This window comes from Cygnus atratus, chromosome 1, assembly GCF_013377495.2.
Source record: "Cygnus atratus isolate AKBS03 ecotype Queensland, Australia chromosome 1, CAtr_DNAZoo_HiC_assembly, whole genome shotgun sequence".
NCBI classification, from domain to species: domain Eukaryota; kingdom Metazoa; phylum Chordata; class Aves; order Anseriformes; family Anatidae; genus Cygnus; species Cygnus atratus.
This window is the reverse complement of record NC_066362.1, coordinates 99667618-99692672: the sequence shown is the minus strand read 5'-3', so window position 1 is coordinate 99692672 and position 25055 is coordinate 99667618. Positions and strand designations below refer to the sequence as shown.

Below are 25055 nucleotides of genomic sequence, written 5' to 3'. Positions count from 1 at the left end.
CTGGCATATCCCTGTTGAAAGGAAGTCCACGAAACAGTCATTAGGTCTTTCATAATTAACAGCATTGTGATAAAGTTTCTTAACTGGCTACCTTAACTCCACAGACAGAGGATTCATCTCTATGATTTATATTATGACTTGCTACAGACTGATCTGCAGGCCCTACAGGACAAGGAGGAATGGTTTTAAACTAAAAGAGGGGAGATTTAGATTAGAGATGAGGAGGAAATTCTTCACTCAGAGAGTGGTGATGCACTGGAACAGGCTGCCCAGAGGAGCTGTGGATGCCCCATCCCTGGAGGTGTTCAAGACCAGGTTGGATGAGGCCCTGAGCAACCTGATCTAGTGGGTGGCATCCCTGCCTATGGCAGGGGGGTTGAAACTAGATGATCTTTAAGGTCCCTTCCAACCCAAGCCATCTCTGATTCTATGATTCTACCAAACTTTCTTCTCGGCTGGGTTTCTTGTATAGATATTTTGCTTGCTTGCTTTTAATTAAAAAGTGGTGCACTCACTTTCATTAGATTTCCTGTTTTGGAGGAATCTTGTTACTTAATTAATAAAGTTCTCCTTCAACATTTTCTTCCACCTTGGGAAGGTTTTCCTAAAGTACTCACTATAATATAATGTCAAAGTATTTTGAGCTTTAACACATATCCTCCCAGTCCCCTTTCAGTTGGAGTTCGTATTATTTTGCCCGGAGGGGAATTGAGGAATATCTAATTATTGTGTCAGTCTGTTTCAGTACCCTTCAAAAGCAGATGAGAGGGCAGCAACAGTGGTGTTTCAGGGCAGGCAGCAGCCAGGCATTCCTCAAAGCTCTTCACCACCCAAGTGTGAAGTTGGCCTTGCCAGTGGCATTCTGGCTTGTAGAGTACAACCAGGTTATGTAGCCTGTGTCACAGAGTTTCATCCAATGTGGAGCACAAAGATACACCTTTTCCCCAACACTTTGGAGATGCTCTGGAGATCTCTATGGCATGGAGCATCCCCGTTCTTCATTCATTTAATTTCTGGTAGGTCTTGAAGTGCTCTTTTCAAAATAACAAATAAAACCACTCTGCAGGACTCAGCAGGGCCCTCAATCTACATATATCTGTCTTTCTAGTTACTCCAGCTCCTCACTCAATTTTGCTTCCATTTTCTCTGTAGATCCCTATTATTCTAAATATTTTTAAATTACCTGCAGGGTGCTGGGATAGGAAGATGTATGTTTTGCAGACAAAAAAAAGTCATTTAATAAAACATGAATAATTTAGAGATGAGATATGTGATGGGGTAGCATAACCATGTGCATTTGTCAGTACAGTAAGCATCAGCTTTCAGGACTGACCACACATACTGGGGACTCCTGTTTTAGAGTGCATTGTATCACCACTGTTGATTATTAGGGGTTTGCAACAGAAGATGTCATTGAGGGTGGTTACACGTGATCACCTTCTGTTCCCATTTCATTATCTGGTTGGCCTTAAAAGGACCGTCACACATCTGTAGTGCGTGAGTGATAGGCTGGGAAATGCCAGTTCAGCTGTGTGTATTTAACATGGGTGGAAATTCTGCTGCAAAATGAGGCCCAGATGACAAGTCTGTGAGAACTCATGGATAATTATCAGGCATCAGGGTTGTGGGTGCTGTGTGCTGCTGAGCCCACACAGCTCTTCAAGCTCAGATACTGATGCAACCACCCGATACAGGCAAGTTATATCTCAGAATATAAACTCTGTGGGGACAATCCCCCACATTGTAGGAATGTCCGCCACACTGGACATAGCTGTTTATACCATGCTTTCCTTCCTTTCATTTATTTTATACAGTGTGTACCCAAAACATTTCTCTTTACACCAGTTCTGATACTCACCCTTTCCATATTCTCAAAGGCTTGACAAAGTCAAGTACTGGAAAATTCACCATGTCCCTACGTTACTTGCTTCGGTAGTTAACGAACTCCACAGGCATGCACATGCTTTACATCCAGTCTCAATTTGACCAGACTGAGCTTTCAAACATTGCAGTTTTCTGTGCCTTTGTTACCGAAATTAAAGAGCTATAACCTGCCATGTAACATACAGCTCAAGGTATGCTCTTTATTGTTTTTTAAAAGCTTGATGGAATTGTTTTGGCTCAATTTTTAAACTAATCCCTCAGAAGGTTTAGTATCTCCACTATATATCTAGAGGTTGATACCTTATCTAAAAAAAACAGGGCTGACATAGAAATTTCTATAGAAGTCTCATTTTGCTAGAGGAAATGTTCATAATTTGAAATGTGATTGTCCTAGTGCAGCTGTGGCTGTCAGACACATTGCTGACTCTGTAATTGTTTTGGCTAACACATGTAGGCCCAGCACTAAGAAATCTTAAACTTTTTTGGTGTTCTTTTTCCTTGGTTTTGTAGCCAATATAAGTGACATCTTTTTCACCATAATTTCACAGAAGTGTAATCAGCCTGTTTTAGCAGTAAATAGACTCATCAAATCCCATTAGCCATAAACCAATGAAAAGCAGAAAAGCACTAGAGTCCCAGAAAAAGGATGCAACTTACACATCCAACAGACAGAATTTACATGCTTCCACCCACCTCATTATCACGTGTATTCCCAGATCAACATTTTTCCCCTTCGAGGGAGGCTAGTCATACCTGTACTCAGGCCCTCTGCCAGACAGTTATGTGGGCTGAGGGAAACTGTATTTGACTCATTCTGATCTGCTTCTAGGTTATGAAAACAACTTCTGTCTGATGTTTTGGATATCTTTCAGCAAAATACTCCAACCTTTTAGAATGACATTACACCTTTATAGCAAGACTTCAGCTGGTGTGCTGTCCACCACAGAACTGTAGAAAGCTATATTTGGAAAGGAACCTCAAGTGTCCCCATAATATTTCATGTGAAATTCTGTGATGTAGTCTTCTTTGCAATGTGATATGATCCTTACAAGTTTTTAACAGAGAAGAGTTTTCCAGAAAAAGGCAGACAAATGCAAAAAGCAATCCAGTGACTTAACACTGAACGATGAGAATTTCAGGGTAAGATAAATATGATATACATTCTTGTCCATGAAAATAGCCATTGAAACTACTTACCTGAGCAACTCTCCATCAGTTGAGATGTTTGAAACAAAAAGCGAATGTATTTTTAAAAGGTAATTTAAAGATAAATCAGAAGATACTGTTCTGTTGATGGAACAACCGAATGCAATTGCTTGGCCTATCTTATGGAAAAGCCTAGACTACAGCATTGTAGTGGTTCCTCTGGGCTTTAAGATCTCTGGAAACATCATCAATGCCTTGTGTTTACAGGAGTTTAGTCTTTGTTTTACCTCTTCTGGTTTTAATAGGCTGATTTTCGGCATTTAGCCACATGTAGCCTCTTAATGTCTAGAAGTGTCCGTGTTGAGCAGTCTCCTTCCTTCTGTATAAAGGGCGTCATCAATGGAAAAATTTGCTCTTTTGAAAAAATACTGATCCAGACAGAGAACAAAATATGGTTCTATTTAGCCCACTGAGATGATGACATTTTCCTCTCAGATAGTTTTCTCAGTAAGTGATGTTTCAACATCCTCTGACAGAAGAAGGAAAACAAACTTTCAGAAAACTTGCCTCTCACCAGCTGGCAGTTCCCCACTGAAAACTAGGTTGCAAAGCTCACTGTGGCTTCCTTGAGCTACAAAAGAAATGGCAGATGAGTGACTGAGGCCATGTGTGTTTTATGTTCAGAAAACATCCCTCTTGTAGCATTGGAGATGTGACAAATGGATGTTTGGTGGGGGAGGGATCTTTTTTATGTCTGAATGGTTTAGACATTAAAAACCAAAAGGCATTGTTTGGGCGATGCAGCCAGCAGTACCAGTGAAATCAAAGTGTGGTCACTGTAAACGACAATCAAGAAGGGCTTCTTCTCAGCAAGATCTATACTTTTTAGATTAATGTGGACTCTTGAGCTTTCCTGACTAGCTGATGAGAGGCCTATACCCCAAGTATTCAGCATCTTATCCCCTATCTTGTCCTGCTTTACATCTATTCTCATGTGAAACAGGTGATCACTCGTATCTGACTGTATTTGACATGGTTGGCATTACATCCCAGCTGCAAGGTAGCAATGGGTAGTCCTCCACATTCTGAAGAGCTTTCACAAAAATAAAACTATTCTTATTTCTTCTCACCCACCATCTCCCTTCAATTTTTCCACCTAAAGATTCAAACAGTAAACATGTAAGAGAAATAGCTTTTCTGACTGGGTGAGAAAAATGACATCAAAATTATATTCTGTTTCTGTCTATGTCTACAGCCTATCTAAATAGTTTGCAATTACCCCAACTTACACCTCTGGGAAGCTGTAGCTAAAGCTGCATACATTGCCTGTAATTTAGGAACTTGATAAAAATACAGATAATGTTGCTTATAATGAATCTGAATTGTAAGATATGGGAGGTAAGATTACAGATAAAAATATGCTGGAGAGGACAGAAATGTAGAACTAACAGGGAATGCAGTTCTCTAGGGTATGTCTTTGAATATTGTGTATCTATGCAGGAGATCACAACACCTGTTAAATTTAATACATATTAAATCCTGTCATATCTTATATATCTGGGCAAATATAGCATACCTTCATATTTTTCTGGCAGCTTACAACTCCCAGATTTCAGTTTATGTTACAGAAAGTATGTATTCAATTCCCAATGAAAAGCTGATTTAAAGGAAACCATTGGGGATTGTAAAAATATTAAATAGTTTTAATACCTTCAATATACAGAACGGGTAATTTAAGTGGGAAGCTGGGAATCTTTGTTTCTTATGTGAAACACTAAAGTCAAGATTTTGCCATAGATACAAAAGTTGGAAGAAAGTTTCAGGTTGTGTAGACGTCCACATGTCCAGGGTGGGTGCTTAAGATGTTCTTAAATCACGTATGATGTACACTGATGGCTCATCTTGTCAATATACAGACTCCAAATGTAGTTTTTTTTCTTTATTTTATGTGGAAGATGTATGGCAAGACAAAAGCAAACTAAAGGTTGTTGAAATCTTGAACTTTCTGGGGTTTTAGATTTTTAAGTTACCTCACTAATTTCCCCATTAAGTCTACTTATTCTAAATTCTAGTCTTTCACCATTATTTTTCACTTTTAGATATGAATAGTATTTTTCTTAGTTTTAATTTAACATTTTTTCCTGCAATGCTGGCTTTTCTAGGGACAAATTTTCACATGCTTCTGTACTCAAATTCATCTTGTGCAAAAAGCCAGCACAAAGCCCATTTCAAATAAAGATCTGTGTTGGCCACTGAGTTCATATTCTGCCCTAACAGTCACACTGTTCTCCTAGCAGACCGCCTCACATTGCCCATCACTGCCAACCTATCCGTCATAAAAAAAATCATGTAAGCTTTGCTCTCTGAGAAGGGAAGCTACACAGACTTTTAAACATGTCGTAGTTAGCTTGAAAGGGCTTCTTCAGGCTCATAAAAAATCAGCAACCAAATCTCATACAGCATCTCTATTTTTTTTCAACTTAGCTAATAAAATTTCACCAAACTAGTCAAAAGCATCAGTCATTGATGTATTTGTGTAAATAATTAATGTATTTCCCCCCAAAAAAACATCATGTGGGGTTAATCAAAACAATTCACAAATTCACACTGAATTTAGCAAGTCTACAGAGATTTTTTTGGGAGGAAAGGACTCTTCTCCCACACCCCTTATTTTCTCAATAATGTATTTCTATTCACTGAAGACTGGAGAAGTGGGCAAACACAGCCCAGCAACTTCTGAAGGGTTGAACAGGCTCTCCTCCCACAGAAAGACGTCTATATCAAAGGGCAACAAGGATGCAAGGGTTAGCTGGGAAAGAAAGGTGTGGAGCAGTGACAAATCAGAAGCCATGGAGGTGGGACAGGATAATTTACATACAAAGCCAATTGCATGTTGGCTTGATGCAGCCGGCCTCCACATGGATAAGACACAGTGGTAAAAACAGGCACAGGTCATGGAGAGGACCAACGTCCAGTTTGAGCCTGGGGTGCACCACGAAATTCACTCTTCTGACCCAAATTTGAAGTGAAGCTCCAGGTTGTCTTTGTGCCTCATTCACAATACTGGCCCAGCATACAAGACTACAAGAGCTGAACACAAAGCAGCTTCTCATCCATCTATAGAGCTAAGCTCTTTCCCTGCCCCCTAACCCTCTGTTTCTGCAATTGAATGGGTAATTACACAGGAGATTGTCCTTCGATGTGCATCACAGCGCCAACTGGCGGTCCTCCATCAGGCAGGGAACGGACCAACCAAAAAGTATTGCCGCTTTTGCTGATTTTACTCTGTAGGCCCCTAGAAGAACCTGAAAACCTAGAGTCTACAGAGAAAACCCATGGTCTTGGCAGATCTGGAATTTTCCAGCCCATGTTGTTTTTGAGTCATAAAAAGCCAAAAAAAGTATATTAAAAAAATAGTTAAAAGAATGCTTCATTTTCTATATAAATCCAAGAATGCCTCATCCAATTTGCCTCAGATTTTCCAGAAAACGTCTGCTCTGACATGAGATCATATATATGAAATATAAGAGACTGGTTTGTAGATTTGGCAAAGCTGGGAGAGAAGACAAATTGAATTGTATTTTGAAAAAGAGAATTAGGGTCTCATCTTTGAATTGATTATCACCTATTTAGGCAAGTCTTGCCATTCATGACACTTTTATCATTAGCAATGATAACAGGAGTAGCTGTCACTGGAAACTACTTTGCACTGGCAAAGAGATAATAAAGCATGTAGGAGGAGGCCAAAACAAAAGGAAAATAGAGATGTTTGGGGAGACAATAAAGAAGGAAATGCAAAAACTTGTGAGGAAGCTATGCGCAAGGAAGAGCAGACATGGAGCTCAAGGGACTACACAGTGTAGCAGGATATTAAGGAGCATAGGGGACTGAAAATTGTAGAAGAGAAAGAACGAAGAGATCTTGAAAGAGACTAGGGAGGTGAAGATTCCCCTGACAATTCAACAAAAAAAAATAAATTGTTTTCTGATAAAGGATAGAATACCTAGAGTCTTCTCAAATCAGAGAGAAGGGAAAGACAGTTCATGCCATTGCTGGCATTATATATATAAATGTGTATATGCATATATATGTATGCATATATAAAAGCAGGTGGGCTAATCACTTGAGTGGGCTTGGATATCCATTTCCCAACGTTTGTACTACAGGACAGCTCCAATGCACCACTACCCAACTTGCTGTCAGTTCCTTCTATCACTGCTTCCCCAGAATGTACCCACGCAGACACTGTTGAAGAGTAAAGTGGACACAAAAATGTAATTTGTAAGCCATGTTCTCAACATACCTTAGCAGCAGCTTACATTGCGCCTAATACGCATCATGATACCTGGGCTGTACAAAGTCAGGTAAGAGCATCCAATTTTTCTTTCAGCATTCTGAAGGTCACCACCTTCAAGAAATGAAACACTTCAAAATAAAATACATAATGAGGCACCTAGTAATAATCTGCAACAAAATAATTCTGAGATAGAAACCCCACAATTCCTTTCTTAAACTCATTTGAATGTCTCAGGATGATAGCTTTTATGACTTCTTGTCATGATTTCATTTTTCCTTTGCAAGGAAAAAAACCTCTGTTACTCTTGGAAAGACAAGGGAGGGAACCTGAGGTGTCATGCAACTCACTGCCAGAAACACATATGAACTACTTGGCAAGAAGAAAACGATTGGCCCTGCCTGTCAGCCGCACGTGTTTCCTGGTCTTTCTTCTCTGTAGTGTTACCACATGTCACAAAGTAAGTTACAAAGCATTAACAGTAACTGTAGGCTTCCCACCCAAACAAAAACACAGAAAACAACTCTGCAAGTAAGTATTTGTAACTAATTACGAACCCTGAAGATGGCTTATTGCACCTTCAATTCATGAAAATTTTTGACTTTTGCGCTTTTTTGGCATAGGGGAGGGGAGGAGATTTGGTTTATTTTTTTTCTCTAATCACTCTGTCTTTTGAGGGGAGAGACAGGATTACGGGCATTTAGGTGATGTCATGTGCTAGACAGCATCCATATGGAGAACATGAAATGGAAGTTTTTTACCTAGTTCCTGGCAAACCTGAGGCAGATCCCATGTGACTGGAACTAGAAAGCAGTGCTCCACAGAGATGCAACAGGCACAATCCCCATCCTTCAAAATATGCAAAAACTGGCACAAACTGTGCAATTGATCTGTGGGCAGACTTTTCATCCTAGCACACTGAAGGAAATCTGTTTTAGCCCTCTTTTCCTCTAAGGGTTGGCGTCCAGTGAAGGACTGTATTGTCTGAAAGGCAAGAGAACATAGGACTGTAATGAACCTCCAGAGTCACCAAAGCAGGCAATCACATCATGTAATCCTTTTAACACACTTCTCAGACCCATCTTAAAGTTTGTTCAGCTTCCAGTTTCCATTATTCCTACTGATGCTTTTCCTCACTCTTCCAATTCACAGCACATATTTGCTAAGAGCCATCTGTTCTCGTGCCAGAATGGTCACTCAGCTTATTGCTCTTCTCTACCCCAAGCCACTTGGCCCTGAAGTATGTATAGAGAACATCAGTATCTTCTTCCTGGTCTTCTCTTGGCTGAGTTAAAAAGAGACAAATTGGCTTGGTCTCTACATGTAAGACAAGCTTCCTATTCACAACCACTCCAACAGGCCTCCACTGCAATTGTATTTTCAGTTTATCCTTTGCCAGACATGAACTGTGTTCTCACTGAGCTCTCCTGCAATGATATTAAAAGTCAACCTCTGCTAGAAACATTTCAATACACTGTAGGATCATACTCATTTTCTCCATGGTTGTATCACATGGCTACTCACACCCAGTCTACAATCACGTAAAAATCTCCAGTTCTTATCTTGTTCTGAATAACCTTACCCTCCCTCTATGCATCAATATCCAAGACCCTCCCTTTTTCCTGCGTGAACTGTGACCCTTTCTGCAGTGGGGATGTCCCCAGGTCTGTGCCACTAGCAAAAGCTGTCAGTGCTTTCTCACTTTTTTCATTACTGAAACCATTAGATGAGCGCTGTGCCTACCCCATATGCACCTCCCATACTGCTCCTTTTTCTGAGATAGCTTGTATTGGGAATCACTAAATTTTGGGTACATCATGGAAAGATGTCCAGCCAGAGATCCTCACTCCCAAGAGAGATCAGGAACTCAAACTACAGAAGCTGTAATGAAATACACAAGCTTATTTTAATAATTAAATATGGTTAAAAAAAAAAAAAAAAAAAAAAAAACAGAAGAAAATATAGTTCAGGGATGCTGAAATGTGTTTTAGCTGAACATGTCAAAAAACCTACATTTCTGGGTAAAGCCTTTCAAAATCCAAAGCCTCCACTTGCAGAAAAATGGATACTCCAACCATTTGACATGCTAATTTTAAGGCTATTAAAAAAAAAAAAAAAAAAAGCGTTACCTAGATATTTATTTCCATTCATTACTAAAATTCAAAATGAAGGTCACTTTGGGATCAGCCCACGTGAGACTCTTGAGAGTCAACTGTAAGACAAATATATTTATACACTGAATGACATAGCTGGCAGTTTGCATAGTTATCATTTAATGAACAACAACAAGATAAAAAGAAAAACAACAGTAAAATGTAGGCTAGATTGCAAGATTGCTAATTGAGCAAAAGTCTCCCTATCAATACTATGGATTTTGTAACAAGGAACAGTATGTGTTTGTACTAAATCTGAATTATAATGGATATTTCAAGGCCAGGACATACCCCAGAAGAGAGGAATACCTTTCTGGCACCATAATGTTCTCCAGTCAACAGGCTCTTTTTATGTAAAAATCAGTCTTTTGCTATCTAAGTACTTATCCCATCTGTAAAGACACTCCACTTCAGTATGGTACCATTTCATTGTAGAAACAGAAAATATTCAGATAGCTATTCCTGAAGAAAATCTCCTTACACACTCAGAAGCCCACTGCTGCCACCACTTTCACCCAGCAAAGAAAACTGCCAAAGGCACACCTGAAAAGGCAGAAGATGGTACTTCCCAGTGTTGTAAACAAGAGCAAATGGTTTTATGGCTTCACATGCAAGGCAGGGAAGAAAGATGCATTTATTTGAACACGTACCTGCGATGTCACATTCTGCCCCTGCTTGGGATTATAGTCTCATTCCCTGTCAAAGCAGTTGAACTTTTAACTTGCTGGAGGAAATACAGAAAATGTCTGGACCTGTAGCTTAGATGAGGTTCAGGCTGAGTGTCTGTTAACAACAGTCTCCTACATTCTCTGTGTGCAATTTCACAATTTCTGCAACAGCAGAATCCATGCTATCAGTCTCCTTCCCTGGGGTTTGAGTAGCAACTTTGTGATTTGAAGAACCAGTTCTGGCCCACACATGTAAAACTATCCAGATCATCTCTCTCCTCTCCTCTTCCTCTCCACCCCTCTTTCTTACTCTAGTATGTAAAACTCACTGAATTAAGCAGTTCACTCATATATTTGCCTGCGTTCTCACATGGCATTCCCTACTACTAGGCATTCCCCTACTGTTAATCTGATTACCTCACTCTGGGTGGGAATCAGCCGTGATTTCATCTTGAATTCAAAACAAAAAACTATTACATGAAACCATGGACACATGGGAGAAAAATTCTGTAAATGTGTTTTGTTAGTTTAAAAAAATGTCAGGGTTTTTAATCAAACCTTTCCAAAATGACTTTGCAGAATAATCATGCCTTGCAAAACACATCAGACCAGCTTCTGCAAAATAAAAGCCATACTTCTGTCAAATGAGCAGGTTGGCTTTTTTTTTTTTCCCATGTTTTGCTTTCTCTTTGGTAAACTATGTCAAAGTGAAAATGCTGTATAAATTATAGGCATGATCTATGACGCAGAACAATATTTATAACATGCCTTTAAAGTTAAGTAATGCTAAGAACAGAAGTGCAATTAAAGTGGAGAGAAGAGGAGAGGAAGTTCTGCACTCTGCAGAGCATGCTGTCTCATCCCTTAAACAATGCAGCATGATGGAAACCAATAAATGTTTCTGCAGAGGTAACTGGTTTCTTATATGATGTATTGATATCATCAATACATGGAGGGGTTGATCTCAGAGATGCATTTTTTCAAAATCTATTTTTCAAACTCATTTGGGGAAAACAATGACATTTTCATTTTCTTTGTAAGGAAAGTATGTACTATCCTCCCCATATGTTCTCAGAAGAGTGCAGGCAAAAGAGGGCATTTGGAAGTTATTTTCTAGTGTGTACTAAATTATTTCACGTGTTTCAAAAATAAAAAGTCATGTTTATATGCATAGATATATTTTATATATAGAGAGAAGGCTTCTCAGAAATGGGAGCCCAAGATGACAGCAGCATCAGAGACATTCTCAGGATGTGAGCTGCACTACAGAGGTCTCCATCTTCCACTGACAGAGTAGGGGTAATTAATTTCATTCTTTCAGTTTCACTATACATATATATATATGTAGAATATAGCAACTTAAACATTTATGTCTCATTAGTATTTGTCTGTCATGTTCTTCTCTGTGTAGTTGTTTGTGACTAAGTACAAGAAATGTGCCATATATTCATCTGTGAAAAATACCCATAGGATATCAGGTATCAAAATCATTTACCCTTTTGAAGACATAACTTCAGTGGCATGTCAGTGGCAAGTTCCTCTCCATAAAGGTGCCCACTGGGTATCTTAGCCTGCTAGTGCTCAAAAGAGCTCAAAAGGCAACCACATAGCCAGTACTGCACAGCGCTACCAGAGGCTTCATGCACAGCATCTGGAACAGTCTGGTTTGAAGACCAGGCAGGCTCTTTCATGCATGAAGAAAACAGGGCTGTAAGTGCCACCAGCAGTGCTAATGATGTGTGAAGTAGGTAAGAGATTTGAGAGAGGAGGAGTGCACAGTCTCTCCACCAATAAACCCATTGCTACCAAGATAACACACCATCACTCAAAAGACCAACTGTGGTAGTTATACCAGATTGCACAACATATTTATACTCTAAAAAATATTTTTCAAAGATTCCAAAAGACAGGTAAAGACCAAACCCAAAGAGCTTACAGAAAGAGAAAGTAAGACTGAGTGTAAAAAAAAAAATCCTTTAAAAAGCATTTTTCTGATGGAAAAACGATTTTTTTACTAGATAGAAGAATGTGTTTTCTCTTTACAGTTCTTGTGAAGACCAAAAATCTTTCCAGGGGAAATCTGACATTTTCTATTGAAATGTTAGCTTGTGTCTTTGAAGAGCTGTTGCTTGTGTAACTCACGCTGCTATGCCTCTCTAGTATAGTGCCATAGATAATTTTTTAATACCCTGACTGGTGCACCATGGAAGGACTGATGGTGAGAAAGATGCCATGTAAGATTGTGAGATGACAACTAGGGACTGTGAGTTTGACGAGTGGGGATGAGTGAGACATCAAGTAAACTATTCAGATTAGTACCTTTATACTGAAAATCTTAATTTCTGGGACGTGTTGATTTTTTACTGAAAGAATCCAAATTCCCTGGGAAAATGCCCAAATCAAATAAATATTCAACACTTTCCACCAAGCTGTAGCACACAAACAAAAAGACAGGGTGAAACCAAAGAAAAGACATCCAACTACATTAATTTGGAAGTGTTTTATGCTCATTATTATCTCATTTGCTTGATTTTCTTTTGGACACTTGTTCTGTTTCGGGAATATGAATTTTGCCTTTCCATGTATTAGAAGAGGGGGGTGGATATGAAGGGAAATACAGATCAAATACAGAAGACTGGCAAAGCAGAGGTGGCACAGAAACACAGAAGAGGAAGGGAATGGAATAAGGAATATGGAGGAAAAGTTGAGAAGGCTACTCAGAGAAGTTATCAACCCCAAAGTAATATCCAGCTACACTCTGAGGGTCACAGACTGAAGACATTATCAAAGGTGATGGAGAGAGCAGTGGGGATTACAGTCAAAGTTGGCTGAATCCCCTTCTCTGTAGATGCTAGCTTTGGTTTATCTTCCAAGATATGATAGCAGCAGGTGAGGGTGTTGAATCAGGCTTGGAGCCCTCACTTAGGTCATTCCCACACACTGCTTTTACAAAGCAGAATATTACCAAAGTGTTCTAGTTAGTCTCCGTGTACGTAATGCACAAATGCACCTGCCAGAAAAAAGGACTTCATAGATCATCCTCTTCTGTGTAGATAAAGAAGATCCTGAAGGAATCTGGGCTGATTTACAAGACTGCAAAGAGACATCATTAAGATCTTGCATACTAAGTACTATTTAACAGGAGGGAGATTATTGTTTATCACAAATTCAATTGTGAGAGATCAGCTTCTCACACATTTTAAAATTTGGTACATTTTTGCATCAAGACTCTCAAATCTGACAGTTATATCTCCTCAAACTTGCCCATGTGCCACTCAGTTGAAGTTGTTCATCAGGCTCAGGCAGCCACCAATTGCCACACTTGAATTTCTCCCTCACAAAATTTTCAAAGCTTGACAGAGTGGGACTTTTCCAACAATAACTTAGAAATGTGTAAATTTCTAGAAGAGAAACTTAATAGGAGAAAGCTAAATTAGGCATTTTAGTGTCAGACAAGTCTGACATGAGATCCTCTCAGAAATGGATATAAATGCATCAAAATGTACAGTTAATTCCAGCCAGTTACGTCTGATGAAAAATGTTCTTGTTATAATTATTTGTAATTAGACATTGATTTTGAATAGGATCTCATGAATTCTGATAATGTTCTTGTTTCTCTCTGAATCGAGGACTATGGCACACTTGAGACTGGAAGCAGGCTATTTTCCTAAGTGTATAATTACTTACTTAAGCAGCAAATGGACAAAACAAAAGTGTCACTTCGGAGTGAACCTGGCTTTAGGGACCCAAGGATTAGCAAAGTGTGGACTGAACCATGGAGGTATGTGATTTTATCCTCTTACTAGGCAGATGAGTCTCAGAATAACATTCTGTGCTTGTCTGGAAGTCTGGATACAAGCCAGTGCCAACGAACTGTAGGTACAGAAAGACAAGCCACATTTTACAGATCTGAGCTTGTCCTGCTGCCTCAGAGGTTTTAAGTAACCATACAGTGACTTGGAGTGTGAAGTCTGGGGTACTGATGTCTTAGCCCTGCCTCATTAAGTCTTCGCCAGGAAAGAAAAGGGTGTGCATAATAATGTTAACAACACAACAAACACACACTTTTTTGAGATTTTTGAACAAGGGAAAAAAGCTGACAAATACTGGACCCAAAGTGCTTAAGCCCAGAAACGGCAGTCTAAAATTTGGGGTTCAGATTTGAGAAGAATATGTGAACAACTTAGAGAAAAGATTATTTTTGAGGAATCTTCCATTTTCAGTAAAACCTTTTTTTTTTTTTTTATTTTTTATTTTTGACAAAGTAAAGTTTGGATGGAAAAGTTTTAGCTAGCTGTACTTGCAAATCAGACACGTCGCAACATCAGTCCTTCTTTGACTTCACAGATATGAAAGGAAGCCAATTTCTTATGTTAGACTTTTGTTGTCCTGCTGTTTAGTTCTCGCTGGGATTCACAGATTTCTTCAGTCCAACCAGTTGTGATGTGATAATCTTGGACTAGAGTCATGGCACAGATCAAAACACCAAGAGGCTATTTTTGTGCAAGCACTCTGAGATGTGTTATGAGCCAGGAGGAGAGCATGCAGGTCAACTAGCAGGCTAAATTCTGCCACCCTTCCAAATTTACATTTGTTAGAGTTGTAACAGGAACAGGCCAAACAGACTGGGAGCCACTTGTGCCATGTCCAGGTGCAGAGGAAATGACAAATTCTGCCCCACAGAGTTTATGCTACAAATGCCACTGATTGGTGGTGGAATGTCTGCCATCATTCAGATTAACAGGATTATCTTTACCTGTAGAAGATTTTTGTTTCTTTGTTTGTTTGTTTTTTTCCTAAAAATAGTCTAGTCTACCTGAGTTCAATAAGCTAATTAATCATCAGCATTACGGCAGTCACCAGGGCAGTCCCTCTCATCTTAATGGACTGCTCTCATGCTCCATGCCACACATTTAAGGATGCTCCAGATTGGAGATGCTACTGCTTACTCTGCAGAAAAAAACATCCATGGACATCAAAGGCAAGATTGTAAATGTATTTAAAATATAACCACTACAAAGCTCACACAAAACTCTTCCTATGTCTTGCATCAGGGGACAGTGAAACAAGAATCGGATCTTATTCTTCTCCTGTGGCAGTCCTTCCTAGCTGTACGTAATATTTTCCTTCAGTTCATTTTCAAACTGTGAGTTCATTTAGAGCTGATTCCCAGATGACCTCCCTCTCCCAGTCATGCAGGCTGGAGATCTCTGTCTATGGGGCAGGTGCAACACCAGCAGATATAGCATAAGTTTCTCCATGGATTCACAGTACATACCACGAAGAAAGGATTTTGTTCACACAACATGCAATTACACTCTGGAACTCATTGCTCCAAGAAACTGCCACAGCTCAAAACCTAACAAAAAAATAAAAGGACAAGATATTTATGCGACTCTGAAAGGCATCCACATTTGTCACAGGCAACAATAGCAAACATTATGTACTTGAGGGATTAAGACACTTTCTAACTCCTGGAAATCCAAATAGGACAGAAAAAGGTCAAATTAGCCTCTTCTCTTTTGTCACCCATTGAACCACAAGATCCTCAAGTCTTCCTTTGAAGACTTTTCACGATCAGGTGGGATCTGGACACTGGCCTGGAGGGGCCACAATATGACAAGGCCATCAGTTCCCACTTATCTATGCTACAGAAGAATGAAAAGCCGAGTTAAGTTACCTGATGCTTTTTCTTCTTCACCCATTCCTGCTGAGATTTGGTAACAGTTGTCACTTACTTCAGTGCCTTTCATCCGCAAAGCTCAAAGTACTCTACATAAAATTTATGGCCTGTTAACACCAGCCTAGAAAGGGGTGTCAAAAGGGCTGAAGTGACTTTTGCTAAATGTCACACAACAATTGAGCATAGGATTCCAGAAGAAAACACCTGAATGTTTCTAGACCTTCAGAACTTTTCAGCCATGCTGGTATTTTCTAGTTAAGTTGCATGTGTCATGGCTCTGCCCACTGTAGATTGGCATCCAGCCCACTGCTTTCTTCTAATCAGATTCTGGCTTCTCACATTGGGATTGTGGTGGGCTCTGCTTTGAAATGAGATGCTTGAAAATGGTTGACACCTGTAGTCCTCTGGCTCTCGGGAAAATTTGTTAACCTTCAAGAAAAGTCTTGGAGAGGAGGGACTTTCAAGTTTTACAGGATGGTGAAGTTCTCTTTGGTTCCCTTAAAAAGCATTAGCAAAGGTCAGATTAACAAGTCAACACTGAAACTAGATACAAGCAAGACTCCCAAAACTGATGCAGAAAAGAAAAAAAGGTGGGTGGGGACTGGGTGTGGGGGAGAAAGGCCCACAACACAACATTGGCTCTGATCCTGTCCCCCTCGTTGGGCCTGGGGCACACTTGATAAGGTGAAGGGAAATTGTAAAATTAGACCTGGCAACCTACACAGAGAGGCCCAGTGCAAGGCCCTTGGCCTGAGGCAAGCTGAGAAAGTTGAGGAATTGTGGGGGAAAGGGGACTTGGCAGGCTAACTTCCTGTAGCTGCATCCAGGGCTAATTAGTTTTCAGTGTTCTGTGTGTGTTTGAATGGAAACGAGCCAGCACTGAGAGGCACGGGGTGAGGAAATCAAAAACACATGCACTGAGAAGGAAGAAAAAAAAAGAGAAGGAAAAAAAACCTGTCCTTTTTAGCTACATTTTCTTTTTCAGGAGGGGATCTCATCATTTTGTTTCATGAGCACTAAATCACCCCGGCTCCCCTGTCTATCACATCTCACATCTGCTTCAGAACTCATTAAACATCAAAAGGCCTGCCCTATCAGTTCTGCTTAGTTAGAAGTCTGAGTTACTAGAATCCTAACCAGGGAAGATTTTGTATGTTTTTAATAATAGCTTAAGGAACTTCTTAGCACCCCATAAATTACTTAATGCAACAAACTCTTCCTGTGGACCAGCAAATGTTTTACAGAGAAGCTGAATGCTGCCTTAACATGCTTGTGGTCAGTCCAGAGTTACATAGCAACCTGCCTAAATGAACCTTTAATCCACATTTCAGCTTAGGAATTGTTTTCTCATGTATCCTCTCCTGCCGCTAGCCCACTTTCGTTTTTACTGCCGCTCTAATTTTATATAAGTACATTATAACTTGTATTTCCATAGCATTTTGATCCTCAAAAATGCCAAGGCAATTATTAAACTGGCAATCATAGTGCTACAGCACCAATGAAATCTGCCACCTTCTGCCTCCTTCTGCCATTTCGCCTACTTCAAATACACATGTACAGTGCCCTCCACTACTGTATATGCCAAACAAACAGTTCATGAACATAATTTATATATAGGAAACACAATGAACATAGTAAAGTCTCCAGTGGGCATTTGTTATTAAGAGTGCCATGAGAGCTCTTTAAAATGAACTAAGCCTAGGCCAACAGTGATTTTTTTCAGTGCTTGTTATTAAGACAAAACTAAGTCATTTTTCATCAGAGCACTCACAAACTTTTGTTTTTAGTGAGTAAGTTTTTTCTATCTAATTTGAAGGTTCTGCCTGCAGCTGTTTTATCACCAGAGCACTTCTGGCTCTCTTTATAGAGTCAAAAAGAACATTTTTTTGCATTTTTCCTCATGCTCAGGAATGACTAAATCACTTTAACTCACACTTTTTAAGAAATCTGACCAGTGTTTGGGCTTGAACATGTGAGTCCCATAGGTGAGAATTTCAGATGATGATGGGCAAATCAAAGAGAGATTTTGAACCGAAAAAAAATCTGCAGCCCCAGCTTTAGCAATCATTCCCACTATACCAATAAGCTTTGTCAGCTAGTTGCAACTGTTCCTTCTTCCATCTGAGGATGGAGGCATATCTACACTTCAGGCAGGTTGAGGTTCAGAAGCATCCTTGGCTCCTCAGGGTTGTGTTGTGTCTTGGTAGAGACGTTAAGCTCAGAACCTCTTCTCTCTCAGTTCTGGGTCTAACAGAACACGTCATAATGAAAAAACTACTAAAGAATGGTGATCGAAAATGGTAAAAAATACAGTTATATGTAAAAGTTTCTTTTTTCTTTCATCTACCAGGAGTGACATCCTAGGCTCAAAGACATATAAGAATCTCTCTTTCAAAAATATAAATCAACAAAATTATTTTTTTTCAAAATTCAGAATGTCAGCATAAATAAAAGGAAATTTAAAAAAGAATATCGTGAACCTCAAGCTGTGCTGAACTCAGCTCATCGTGGAACACAAGTAGGGATGTGTGTTAGCACATCCATTATGAGGTCCTATGCCTTCAGAGCCTACCTAACAGTCACCTTGGTGCAGATGAAACTGCCTTGGATGACAGAGATGTTATTAGACTAGCAGTCAAGGAAAGATGAAGTCAATGGCTTTTCTAGGATTCCTATTTCTTGCCAACAAGCTCTGGATACTGCTTACCAACAGAGACGTCTCTTCCCAAACATGTCAAGTCTGGCTTCTTGTAATTTAGCGAAGGACAGTCCTGCAGAACACCAAGGGTTCTTAAGCCTGAAGCAGGTGCAGCATAGCCAGTAAAGGAACACACACTCCTTATGTTCACTAATCCTCCACACAGCAGTTTCCCAGTGCTATCTTACCAGACCAGATTTAAGGAAAAAGTAAAAAGTTCATTCCAACATTATGCACCACTAGGAAAGAAGTTACTTAGCTCAGGAACAGTTAGGAGGAAGTAAAGCCCAATAAGAGATACTTAGCCATTTAGCTCTGTTTCAGGATCTGTGCAGTACTCACTTCAACGACACTGCTGATAGGACAATTTCACAGCTGTCAGAGCTGCCAGCTAAATTCTTAGGTGATCCATGGCCTCTGATCATTGCCTTTCTTTAGAAAGGCATAAGAGGGACCTTTTTCTGGGATAAGCCTCCCATAACAAATCCCCAAGTCACCAGAGGTCCTGTTCAGTGTATCTTTGCTTTTGGGTCTGCAACCCTTCATCTTGACAAGTAATGTAATTAAGACATCAGCTTATAGGAGTACACCAATGAAATGCAATCAGCCACAGTATTAGTCTCTTTTATACTATGTGCTTAAGGAATGAAGCACCAAGCTAGTCAATAAACAAACTTCCTTATACAGTACAAGGCTGATACCCCCCTGCTATACACGATGTTGAGATGAAATTTAGTCCTTGAGAGTTCACATATGTTTCAGCACAGAGATGTACAATGACATATGACTCCAAAACTATTTACTGCACAAATACGTAAATGATAGAGAGGAATCCAGCTTATTACTAGCCCTAAAAAGAGACTAAGCACATCAGGAAATGATGCCAGGTAATGATGTTTAGACTGAAAAATGCCTTAGACACAGCTTAGTGTGCTTGGGAACCCATGTCATACCATAAATATTACAAAATCACTGGAAGACTATGCATAATACTAAAATGAAAGGTTGCTGGAAGGTATTATTGCATAGGTATGTCTCAAAGAGATGGGCGATGTACCTCCGATCTGAAGACAACCACTCACCCCTTATCTGATATTCTCTGATAAGGCATTCAACAGCTGGGGTCTTCCTCCTGTAAACGTTATTTTCATCCATATTCAAGATTTGTACCACGCAACAGTTTAAATTAAGCACCCCTATGGAGGAAATGACAGGTTGTGAGTGAAAGAAGCTCTAGGGAGTGTGCGCACTTTCCCACTCTTTGATTTCCTCCTTCATGTGGAGCTCACACTGCCTTGGGATGATATTTACTCTTAGAGTCAAAGAACATATTTGCTTTCTGTTTTTCATTAAATACAGAGGGTTTCACAAAAGAGGCCATTTTTCATCAAAAACTGTTTTCAAGTGAAAAATATCTACCAGCTCTGCTCCTGACTCTAAATAGTTATTGGCCTAGGAGCACATTACTGTGACTTTACAGTTCATAGAGTGTGACTCAAGAAATGAGAAGAATGTTTTCAAGAAGTTACCATGAATATTTAAAAAAGAAAAAAAAAGTGTTTATATCACAGCTAACAGTGCAGCTGGTAGCCTGCATGCCATCTGAGACAGCCTCAGCATTCACTAGCATCAATCTTACTTCTTTTTCTGATGACGGGCTCTACATTTGCTTTCACTCAGCCTCCTGCTTCCTCCCTCATTTTCTATCACTTTAAAATAATTGTCAGTAGTATGATGCAAACTGAATTGTTTTTGTCCTTCTCCTGCCTTTCTAGTCTTCTTGCACTGTAAATGTCCTAGAATGAGGACAACTTACTGGGTTGAAGGAGCCAATTGAACAGAAGATATCTGAGAGATGACAGAGTCATAAATTGGAAGTGCTTCATGTGTTGTGGCTAATGTACCTACAGGACATGAGGGCTTGCTCTATGTTAATGCTTTAATGGGTGAAGTATGTCTTACTCAGGTTCTAAAAACTTTTGGGAGACGTTCTTCATATGTGCTCAAATTCTTTGTGGCTTCATCAAAGCAAAATCTAGCCTCTGTTCAAGCAGGCGATTTTATTTTCTTTCTTTTCACCAGAGACTTCCTGTGTATCTTTTTTTCTAAAATGACATAAATCCCTCCCTCATCAGATCAGTGCATACAGCATATTTGGAGGCAGCTTATAAAAAAAATATAAAATAAAATAAAATAAAATAAAATAAAATAGAGTCTATTAGCAGAGATTAGATCAACCAATTTGAGTCCTACATAATGGCCTAGTTTTGCAACTATGGAAGTCAACAGCAAAAATTCCTCTTTAGCTTCAGACTGAAATATAGCCAATTGTAGAGTTCAGAAACCGTGACTCAAATGCAAGCAAATCTTTAAACTCACCTAAAAGTCACGAGAGATACATAATAATAGATGTTATAATTTTAATGTCTTTCTGTATTTTCAGCCTTCATTTTGACCATCTTCAGTTACAAACATGCTGTTCTTATGAACAGAGAATGAGACACACAATTGCTTCTGCAAAACACATAAGCCAAAATATTATCTATCACAAGACATACATGCAGATATCATGAATTAGCAGTACAAAGTGAGCTGAAAATGCACAGTGAAATTTTGCAGCTCTGAGAAGGACTTGGGGGTGTTGATTGACAAGAAGCTCAACATGAGCTGGCAATGTGCACTTGCAGCCCAGAAAGCCGGCCATATCCTGGGTTGCATCAAGAGAAGTGTGGCCAGCAGGTTGGGGGAGGTGATTGTCCCCCTCTACTCTGCTCTTGTGAGACCCCAGCTGGAGTGCTGCCTTCAGCTCTGGGACTCACAGCACAAGAAGGACATGGACCTGTTAGAACAAGTCCAGAGAAGGACCATGAGGATGATCAAGGGCCTGGAGCACCTCTCCTATGAAGACAGGCTGAGGGAATTGGGGTTGTTCAGCCTGGAGAAGAGAAGGCTCCAGGAAGACCTTATAGCAGCTGTCCAGTACCTAAAGGGGGCTTATAGAAAAGCTGGGGAGGGACACTTTGTCAGGGAGTGTATTGATAGGAGAAGGAATAATGGCTTTAAACTAAAAGAGGGGGGATTTAGATTGGATATAAGACAAATTCTTTACTGTGAGTGTGGTGAGGTGCAGGAACAGGTTGCCCAGAGAAGCTGTGGATGCCCCATCCCTGGAAGTGCTCAAGGCCAGGTTGGATGGGGCTTGGAGCAACCCAATCTAGTGGAATGTGTCCCAGCCCACTGCAGGGGGGCTGGAATTATATGATCTAGGTCCTTTACAACCCAAACCATTCTGTGATTCTATGGTACATTCAGCCTAGTTTTAGAAGAACGCCAATGCTCCCCTTTTCCAAGTTCTAGTACAGCATATAAAATTACAAAAATAAAATGACATCTCTACTCAGAAGACTTGGTAACACATCGCATATTGGCAGAACACTGCCAGCTAGCTACTACATGCCAATAACGCAGCCAAAGTAGGCATCATGACCCAGGAAGAGAGGCTAGCTGAAGTCATTAGGGATATGTGAACAATATAACTGCCGAATTATAACTGTGCATTATGATTTTTCTAGAGATCTAAGCTGAACATAAGACTGCTGGCTCCTCCAATGGAGTATATCCAAGAAATGCAGAAGCAATGCTGTCTGACATCTCTAGAGTGAGTCCTCCCAGTCAACAAGATATTGGGTATAGAAAGCAGGTGTGATTTTTTAGCATCTCTGCCACATCTACCCACCTAAATATCTAAGCATAAGGGTAGTATATTCATCACCGTAATATGTACATGTGCCAGAGTTATTTTCCCAACAACATAAAGCTACAGTCCAGCAGCGGAGGGAATTTTAATTGTATTTCTTCTCCACCTCATCTTCTGTTCTTCCCTTTGAGTTCATTGTTTTTGACTTCTTGTTTTAAGTTTCAGTGAAAACATGAGTTTTTACATTTTATTTACAAAATACCAAGGTCTTACTTGCACTGGAAAGCAAGCCAGTCATTGGTAAAATTTCATGTCCTGCCCTCATGCCATTGCTTTCAAGTCTGACAGTTTCAAAATACTTCCTGTAACATAATATAAAAACTAAATACCGTATCATTTGATCCCCAAAAGCATATAATTTCACTTTTATTTATCTCTGAATTTATTTTTTCATCTACATAATTGTTCTTGCAAACTATTTGGCAGTACATACTGTCACCCAGCTGGAAAGAGTGTCAGTTTTAGCAAAGAGCTGAAAGGTAAGGAGTGAATACTCTGAGGTTTGGTCTTCTCTTGACCAAAGCTATTAAAAATAAATTTCCTGCAAATCAGCAGCACTTGTTTGTGTCCAGACCAACGTTTTCTGCAGCATGATTTTTTCCTTAACAGTGGCTCTGACCCTCAGGTATGTTCATTTCAACTTTACAGACTAAAGTGTTTGACTACTGAATTCTGTTCTTGAATATTAGTGGTTCTTTCTATGAATGTATTAATTAAATCTCTGCTTTTTCTCCTACAGAATAAACATACTGTTTCCATTTTCCTGTCTAGAAAATGACACTGATAATGCCATAAGCTAAAAAGAAAATAACATAAAAAGTTATCCATTATTTGAAATCACCTATATTCCTGGGCAGCCATCCTTCCAAATGCTTGACTTGCTAAGAAAATGTGGTTTAATGATTCATACTTACTTAATGGTTTGGTCTTCTTTCTTCCTTTAGCTTTGAAAAACACTTTAAAGAATCTAGACTAATTTGAATCATCATTGATTTCAGATACCTCTTTATATCCAAATGTGCTTAAACCCTCTCCAATATTTTCTTTTCATCCTGATGTATTTAAAAAATGCCTTCTTTTATTCCTCTAGGCTTTTTGACAGCATTAACTCATTCTTCTTCCTTTGCTGGTCTTCTCCTCTCCCTTTCAGCCTCAAGTAACTCTTGCTTTGACACTCTCTATCCTAACATTTTCATTTACAGATCAGTTGTGTTTCAATCTTCCCATCTCAGAACAACTCCTATTTACATATGCTGCCTACTTCTTGTTCTCTGAAAATGTTATTTGCATAAAAGAATGCTAGCTCTTTGTGCTGTAATTACAATGGGTCTGGAAAGGAAGGCTCTAGGGAGACACAAGCTCTGTGAGGATGTCTTCATGGTAATTTCTTAGGACGGCTATGGGAAGGACACAGCTGTCCCAGGAAGGAAAATGGTTCCTCTCCCAGATCACATGAATCCTCAGGGAAATAATGAAGACAAGGCCATGTGTGAAAAACCTCTGGATTTCCCTACTGCCATGCATTTAACACTAGCAAGATGGTGTAAAAGTGAATAAATTGATGGGAAGCACTAGCTTTTTGTAAGCTTCAATGTGTGCATTTAGAAAAGAATGATACAAATGAACATGGCTGCTTTTCCTCCTCCACTGAAAAACCCAGTTTTTAACTCTTGTTCTCAACATCTTTCATCCACTAAAATCAAAATTTCAATGCCCTAATTCTACTTTATTGTGGTTTTATCCATATAAGTTCCCATGGAAGTCAAATGGAGCCAACTTGAGTAAAAAGTAAGTAAACAATGAACATAGAATTGAGGGTTTGGTCCTAGATTTCCTAATATTCTTTTATTCTCTCTAGCTTTTTCTTTACTTTGTATCTGTACGCTCATGAATCCAGTAATTCACTCCATATCCTCTGTCGACAGAACCTCCGGGGTCCAGCTGCCAAACTACTCTCTGTCTCTCTCAGCCTCTCCAGCCCTCTCAGATGGTAAAACAGATACCAGACAGTGGCTTTGCTACTAGAATCCCTGCCTTCTGAACGATAAAGTTTTTGTTTTGTTTTGTTTTTTCCATTCAGTTTAGGAAGCTATTTGGTGCTTATTTGACTAAAGTGAATTTCTTACAGTTATCAGCATATATAAAGCTTACATTTCTCCCTAAGCTTGGCATTTTGTGGCATGTCCTTGTTTAAGGACATTTTGTTCTTATTCTCTTCTGCCTTGGCAGTTAGCAGCAAATGCACATTTATATTTTTGTTCCCTTTTCTTGTGTCCTCACTTAGAAAAAATGAATTAGTACACTTTTCATTGTTGAGTTGTGGCCAGCTAGAATTGTCTCTTTACCCTCTTCTGTTCTGTATAGCTTGTATGTCTCATGCTGACCTTCCAGTTTTAAGTATCACTTTATTAAATTTCAAGGTTTATTTACCACATTGTTATATACACCCATTAGCACAGCCTTATTCTCAGAACTACTTATCTGATTCACAAGCTCCTTATATATTAGTACATTCAGATGTTCCTATTTTTTGATGTTTAAAATAACTCCGTCTTTCAGCCTTTGTTTATCTTCTGATGTTAGGGAGAACCCACCAGATTATTTGTGTTAAGCAAAAACTTGTGCTTCTTATCAAGCTTAGACATATACTTGAGAAGCAAGCTCATCCATCATGAATCATTTACACCTGTATATGTCACCAGCTCATGATCATTCACGGTGCTTTGGTAACACATGTACATAATGCCAAAATGAGATCATCTCTTACATGTC

At 39.4% G+C, this 25055-nt stretch overlaps 1 protein-coding gene across 1 annotated transcript in view; it reads left to right on the top strand.

The window, feature by feature from the left end:
* The first annotated feature begins 294 nt into the window (after positions 1-294).
* WARS2 (tryptophanyl tRNA synthetase 2, mitochondrial) overlaps positions 295-25055 on the top strand; it is a 117264-nt gene continuing 92503 nt past the window's right edge. Inside the window, exon 1 of the mRNA XM_050708047.1 lies at positions 295-301. The gene's annotated coding sequence lies outside the window, so the exon portion shown is untranslated. The remainder of the gene's footprint in view (positions 302-25055) is intronic.